This window comes from Anabrus simplex, chromosome 1 (genome assembly GCF_040414725.1).
Source record: "Anabrus simplex isolate iqAnaSimp1 chromosome 1, ASM4041472v1, whole genome shotgun sequence".
Lineage (NCBI taxonomy): Eukaryota > Metazoa > Arthropoda > Insecta > Orthoptera > Tettigoniidae > Anabrus > Anabrus simplex.
Genome location: NC_090265.1, coordinates 1722282231 through 1722290163, shown reverse-complemented (window position 1 = coordinate 1722290163; position 7933 = coordinate 1722282231).

The following is a 7933-nucleotide window of genomic DNA, read 5'->3' as shown; positions in this document are numbered from 1 at the left end:
TATGGCCTAGATTGTAGCGACTTATTCCCTGACTTTGCATACCGATTTTCATTAAATTCTCTTTGACCGTTTTCTAGTGATGCGTGTACAGACAGACAGACAGACAGACAGATAGACAGACAGACAGAAATTACGGAAAAGTAAAAAGTGCACTTTCTGGTTACTGTGGACATAACCGATACAGAAATACCATTCTTTTCAAATTCTGAGCAATTTACAGACAAAACTCTTATTTCACCGGTATATATATAGATATGATGCAATTTATTTCTGAGCCTTCTATTCTTTTCTATCTCAGACGTTCTATTAACTTCATACCCCTGTGGGTGGGGGCGGTAGAATAACACCCACAGTATCCCCTGCCTGTCGTAAGAGGCGACTAATAGGGGCCCTAGGGGCTCTGAACTATGGAGCGTGGGTTGGAGACCAGGGGGTCCTTAGCTGTGTCCTGGCATTGCTTCCACTTACTTGTGCCAGGCTGCTCAATTTCATCTATCCTATCCGACCTTTCTTGGTCAACTCTTGTTCTTTTCCGACCCCGACGCTATTAGGTTTGCGAGGGCTAGGAAGTCTTTAATTTTCACACCCTTTGTGGCCCTCGTCCAAAGACATAACCGAGTTTGTTCGCTTTGCGGTTAGGGTGGTCCAGCTGTGAGCTTGCATTCGGGAAATAGTAGGTTCAAACCCCACTGTCAGCAGCCCTGAAGAAGGTTTTCCATCGTTTCCCATTTTCACACCAGGCTTAATTGGACCATGATAATAGGGTGACCAACTCTAAATTTTCAAATGGAGGACAGACTCTTAATAAAATGAGGACATTTTATAAAAATATTCTAAAATGGAGGACAAATGGAATTTTAATATTTACATACAAAATTTAGTATTACATACCTTATAACTGTTATGTTGATGAAGATGCTGAAGTTGTAGCTATTTCCTGCTGATACTTATCAACTGCACCAACAGCAAAGATGAATTATTTTCTTGTAATAAGTAATTGTAAAACTCTCCACATGACATGTGACCGAATCGGTCAGCAGACGGTTTCTTTCTTCCGACCACTGTGTATTACTCTTTCAACGGTTGCATTGCAACCTGGAATAGTGAAATAAAACTGACAAATATTAAGCAGCTCACTAAATGTTTCAACGTCAGGGCTATATTTGAAAAACTCACACCACTGCTTATCTCATGTTGTATGTTTATCAATTTCAGAACTCCTAGTGTAATTCTGAACATTGCAAAAGTGGTTTAAAAAAAAGTTTAGAGTCGTCTATCTCTACACTTTTAGATTGCAAACAGTCAAGACAAGGAAGAACATCTTCAAACTGAATGTCTTTCATATTATGAATCTTCATCCATTGGAAACACTTAAATTCTTCCATCATAGGGTTACACCACTTTAACAGGTATTGGATGCACATTTCATAAAAACCAAGAATATGTTCTACAAATGCAATGCATTTTCTTTCAAAGCCATTTTCAGTGACAAGTTTAGCAATGAATGTTAAACGATTCTTTGTCTGCAAATGTGCAAAAAAATGCCTAGATGATGTAAATGAAGAAAAAGATATGGAGAATTTTAAAAGTACAGTGAACTACTAAGATCGAAAAACTCGGAAAACGTACCAATACATGCCTACATTTTTTCGGCTGGTGGCCCTCGCCTATAAATGCTAACTCAGTCGGCCCAATAAAACATAAACAGGCAGACGCCAAGTAGGCAGTCACCTCTCCTAACCATGTCCTGCTGCATAGTTCCAGGCGTGGACCTCGCCATACCGGAAGATGACATTTATGAGGACCTGATAGCTGCTGACATTTAAAGATAAAAATTTCATGATGTTCCGTATTGAACAGTATCACAATTAAAATGAAATAACAAATAACGTAGTTCAACCTCATCATCATCATCACCATCATCATCATCGGTTTGCCCTTCCGGCGAGCCGGGTAGGGTGTTTGAAAACGAGCGTCTTCCAAAGTTGCCTATTCAAAAACATTTTGTTGTCCAAGACAGATTTCCAATTCCATCCTCTTCTCTCCACGTCTTCCCTCAGTTGGTCCATCCATCTTCTTCTTGGTCTTCCAGCTGGTCTTCTACCTGTTATTCTCTTTTCCAAATAAGCACATGGTAACCTTGTGCTATTCATTCATTTGACATGCCCAAACCATTTAAGTCTAGATGACCTAAGTCTTTCCTCCATCAATTCATTTAGACCTAGGTTAGATCGGATCTCATCATATTTCACATGATCAAGTCGGGTCTAGGGCAGTTCTAAGAAATTTCATTTCACAGGCTTGAATCCTACTACAATCCTTTGATGTTAGTGTGCAGGTTTCCAGAGAATATGTAAGGATGGGAATGAAATATGACTTGTACAGGGTCATTTTTGTTCTTTGTGGGACCTTCTCATCCCATAGTAGGTGTCTAATGATACTGTAAAAGTTAGAGCCTTTGGTATCTCTGTTTGTTATTTCTATCTCAGCTCTGTCATTACTAGCCATTACGCTTCCTAAATAACTGAATTGGTGCACTCCTTCAACTTGGTGTTCCTGTATTTTTATGTTGCATTCTGTATTATGTCTGCTGATTTTCAATGCTACTGTTTTTGATGGGTTCCATTTCATTCCATAATCATCAAACTTCTGACACCATGCATTCAGATTATTTTTCACCCCCTTCTCTGTTTCATCCCATATTGCCACATCATCTGCAAACACCAGAGCCTGAAGATCTTTATTACCTTTTCCTTTTAGTTCCTTTGAAATGGTATCCATAACAGCTATGAATAGAAGAGGTGATAAGGAACTTCCCTGTTGTACTCCTTTGGTTGTATTGAACCATTCAGAGTGACCATCTCCAATTCTGACACAGCTTTTACAATTAGTATATAGCATTTGGATCTTCCTAATAAGGTACTCCGGTACACCAAGTTTTCTAAGACTTTTCCAAAGAGTTGATCTAGGAACATTATCATACGCCTTTTCAAGGACCATAAATACAATAATTAGGTCTTTTCCTCTTTCCCAGTGTTTCTCTGCCAACATCCTCAAAGCAAATATCAGATCTGTTGTGCTTCTTCCAGTCCTAAAGCCATGTTGTTCCTCTTCTAAGATAGGCTCTAGTATATCCCTTACTCTGGCTTCCATGATCTTCTCCATAATTTTAAGGCCGTGTGATAAGAGGGTAATGCCTATGTAATTTTCACTTTTCCTTCTACTCCCTTTCTTAAAGATAGGAACTATCACCCCTTTTGTCCAATCTTCAGGTATTTCGTTATCCTTCCATATTCATTACAAATAAATAAGAAATGTAGCGTTACATTTCTATTTAATTATAAGCAGAAGCGGTACCGTGTTTGTCCCCAATCTGGGTCATCATCAGCCGAATAAAATGCAAAAACAATGCATAGGTAAATAAGAAATTAAATAGTGAGTCCTTCAGAAAAACAGTTGAATAGGATTGGGGATTGGCACTGTGCAATTTTAAATGATAAAATCTAGAAATAATAGAGGGTCAGTCACTTATATGAAGTAAGGTGCTACATCGCGCATACAAAGAGTCACCAGAATACTCTGCGCACATAGCCCTATATACATGGTGCATCTGCAACTTCCAACTGAAAACAACGTCAAGCAACTAATAAGCACCAGAGTTCAAATACATGGCCATCACTGCAGAGTAGAACCCTCGCACTCTCCATCCCCCTGTGGGTGGGGGTGGTAGAATAACACCCACGGTATCCCCTGCCTGTCGTAAGAGGCGACTAAAAGGGGCCTCAGGGGCTCTGAACTTTGGAGCGTGGGTTGGCGACCACGGGGCTCTCAGCTGTCCTGGCATTGCTTCCACTTACTTGTGCCAAGCTCCTCACCTTCATCTATCCTATCCGACCTCCCTTGGCCAACTCTTGTTCTTTTCCGACCCCAACACTATTAGGTTTGCGAGGGCTAGGGAGTCTTTCATTTTCGCGCCCTTCGTGGCCCTTGTCTTTCTTTGACCGATATCTTCATTTTTCGAAGTGTCGGATTCCTTCCCCTTTTCCCTCCGATTAGTGTTATATAGAGGATGGTTGCCTAGTTGTACTTCCTCTTAAAACAATAATCACCACCACCACCACCTCACACTCTCCACCCCTACCCAGCTGCCAGGCCCCAGTCACTGCACATCGCCGCCCCGGCCCACCCCCCCACTCCAATCACACCATACCCACAAGAATACCCACCCCGTTCTCAAACAGGTTTCAACCTCCCATTCCAACCGACCTACGATCCATATCACCTCCTCATCACCTCCCTTTACAACTTCACAAGCTCAGTCAAGCTAGCGTTGCTGAAACAGCCCAACATACTTAACACTCATATCAGATGTAAGGCTTTTCAGGCGTTTGCTCTATTAACAAGCCTTTCATCTTAGGTCTGACACTAGACTCGTCAGAGTGAGATGTGTCAGACCCTACCCACTGACGCTGGGTGTATGCAGGTGAGCGAAGTGAAAACAAGTTATTTCACTCCCTCTCCTCAAACAAGGAGGGGCGGGCCATCAGCTCAACTAAGGAGCTCTTCGGCCATGTGAAGGAAAGATTTTACTGAAATAGAGAAAATGTAGGGGGTGTGTGTTGTACACACCAGAGGGGGAAAATAGTTAATGAATCTGGCGTAAAGGCACCATCACAAGAAGCCGGGACCCCAGGGAAGACCCACAAAGCACCCCACATAGGCAAACCCCCGCAAACACCGGGGGAAGAGGGGACAAGTGATTTATTTATTTAATACCAATGTATCTCGGGGGCGCATTACAGAAAGTGACAGTATTTACAGATAATTACATGAATTACATAAATTACATAAATTGAGCTGGGAGAAAGGTGGAGTAAGGAGGAGGGTAGGATTGTGATAGAAGGTAGGAAAGGGTCGTGGTTATGATGGTAATGGAAGTGGCTAGTAGGCGAAGGAGGTCTAGAGTCTGGAAGGGCGATATGAGGAAGTTCGGTGGTGGAGCGGGTAGGAGGACAGCTTGTGGGGGTGGGGTGGGTGGCGGGGCGGGCGGTGGGCTGCGAGAAGTGGTAAAAGGAGGGGATCGGTCGGGGCGGGGTGGGGAGCGAGAGGGCTCCACTCGATAAGTCCGCCCGCAAAAACGGACACCGTTGGTGAGTAGATGGTCTACGTCGGCTGCAGAGGAGAGTTGTATGCGCACCATGAAGGTCGGGCCGTTGGCGTTGAAGATACGAAACGCTCGACGGGCGGGGACGCCTGCCAGTTGTAGTTCTTCCAGGATGTCCCGGTTGGCGATGGCGGGGTCAATGCCACGGATGACACAGCTTGGAGATGGAGACTGCTGGTGAGGTGGCATTGCTGTAGTTGCTTCGGCGTGGGAGATGTTCTGAGCTTTAAGGACGGCATCCGTGTAGGTGACAGGAGGCGTGTGTGGACTGGATAGTGTGGTAGAGAGGGAGGGGGTGGGAGTGGACATGATAGGAGTGAGGTGGCTAGTTGTTGTATGAAGAAGAGAAATAGATGGGGTAGTATGGGCAGAAGTGGAGATGGTAGTGGTAGGGGTAGTAGTAGTGATGAGCAGAACAAGCAGCTGCAGCTACCGCAGGTCATCGTCTCCTTCCGCTGTGTTGTCCGCGGTACTGACCCAGCTATAACGGAGGAGGACATCATGAACGAACTCCACGCGGCAGGCATCCCCGCCCATAGAGTTTTTCGTATCTACAACAATCATGGTCCAACGTTCATGGTCCATCTCCAACTTCCCTGCTATGACGACGTCCTTCATCTGGTTACTTCCGGCGTCTGCCTCCGTCGTCTACACCACCGAGTGGAACACTCTCGCTCCCCGCCCCATACTGTTCGCTCCTCTCTTCTCACTTCTCCTCATCGATCACCACCGGACCCGCCATCCACCCCACACCCGCAGCCCATCTTTCTCCTTGCTCCCCAACACACTTCTTTTTCGTCGTCCCTCCCAATTTTAGATCTCCTTTGCCTACTCGCTACCTCGATTACCAATATCACAACCACCCTTTATTATTTCATACTGCAACACTTCCCTTGTCCTCCTTACACCACCTTCCTGCCGAACCCGTTACCTGTCCCTATGCATTACTAGTAAAACTCTAGCTCATAATTCTTTGTTCTTCTTGTCTTTCTCAACATTAATGTTTTATTCTGTACCACTTTTCTTCCTCCGGAATGCACGCCCAAGATGCTTTGCTATGTAAATAAAGTTCTCTTCCCTTTTCCTCTGGTGTTTGTAGGGGTCTGCTCGTGCGGGGGCTTTGCGGGTCCTCCCTGGGTCCCAGCTTGTTGTCACGGTCTCCCTGCACCAAACTCATTTACCATCCTCTCTATATGGTATGTACAACACATGCCCTTCTGCGTTTTACTTTCATCGCTGACCTTTTAATCTCAAAGGCCGAAGAGCTCCTTTGTTGAGCTGATGGCCCGCCCCTCCTCGTATGAGGAGTGGGAATGAAATAACTCATGCTATGCTATGCTATGCTCACCTGCATATACCCAGCGTCAGTGGGTAGGGTCTGACACATCCCACTCTGACGAGTCTAGTGTCAGACCTAAGATGAAACGCTGGTTAAGAGAGCAAACGCCTGAAAAGCCTTACATCTGATCCCCCTGTGGGTGGGGGCGGTAGAATAACACCCACGGTAACCCCTGCCTGTCGTAAGAGGCGACTAAAAGGGGCCCCAGGGGCTCTGAACTATGGAGCGTGGGTTGGCGACCATGGGGCCCTCAGCTGAGTCCTCGCATTTCTTCCACTTACTTGTGCCAGGCTCCTCACCTTCATCTATCCTATCCGACCTCCCTTGGTCAACTCTTGTTCCTTTCCGACCCCGACGCTATTAGGTTTTCGAGGGCTAGGGAGTCTTTCATTTTCATGCCCTTCGTGGCCCTTTTCTTCCTTTGGCCGATACCTTCATTTTTCGAAGTGTCGGACCCCTTCCATTTTTTCTCTCTTATTAGTGTTATATAGAGGATGGTTGCCTAGTTGTACTTCCTCTTAAAACAATAATCACCACCACCACCACCTTACATCTGATATGTTTTTGACAGGCTCTATTGGTGAAAAATATCTAATTCCCTCAGTGGGAATTTAGAATTTTCCATTTGGAATTGCTAGGTGGGCAATAATTCCATTGTGGAGATTTATCTCCTGTATGCAGTTATCAGACTGTGCCTCATAAATAGGCTTCTGATAAGCTCACCTGCATACACCCAGCATCAGTGGGTAGGCTCTGACACATCCCACTCTGACGAGTCTAGTGTCAGACCTAAGACGAAACGCTGGTTAATAGAGCAAACGCCTGAAAAGCCTTACATCTGATATGTTCTTGACATGCTCTATTAGTGAAAAATATCTAATTCCCTCTATGCCGCCAGGAGCAACCTTCACTTGTCAGGTGAAAATGAATCTTACAGCGAAATAACTATTCACATTTATGGCACATTCCCCAAGGAGGGGCGATAGCCAATAAAGGAGAAAAAAGAAGAATATCTGTTTGAACACGTCGGGAAAGTTCGCAACTCCAAATTTTCTACAAAGGTGCGCTCATTAAAATAATGGCATCCTATATGCCTTTTGCATATAAATAAGTACAATAAATTAAAATAAATGAATAATACAAAAATTGAGAAAGATATTCTCCACACGGGGAGTCGAACCCACGACCACCGAATTACTAGTCCAAGCTCTTACCGCTACGCCAACTGCTCGGCGGACGCGCTAACGTAAGTGGTTAATACGGTGCCAGAACCGCGTCAACTTTTTTTTTTTTTTAATACGCTTGGTCATCTGGAGTTGCCACTTTGGGTACTTTCATTTCTAGCCAAGCCCTGCATGTTCTATAAATTTGAGCAAAATCGGTGGTGACGAGTAGGGAATGTCCCCTTGTTAGAAAGAATGGAATGACCC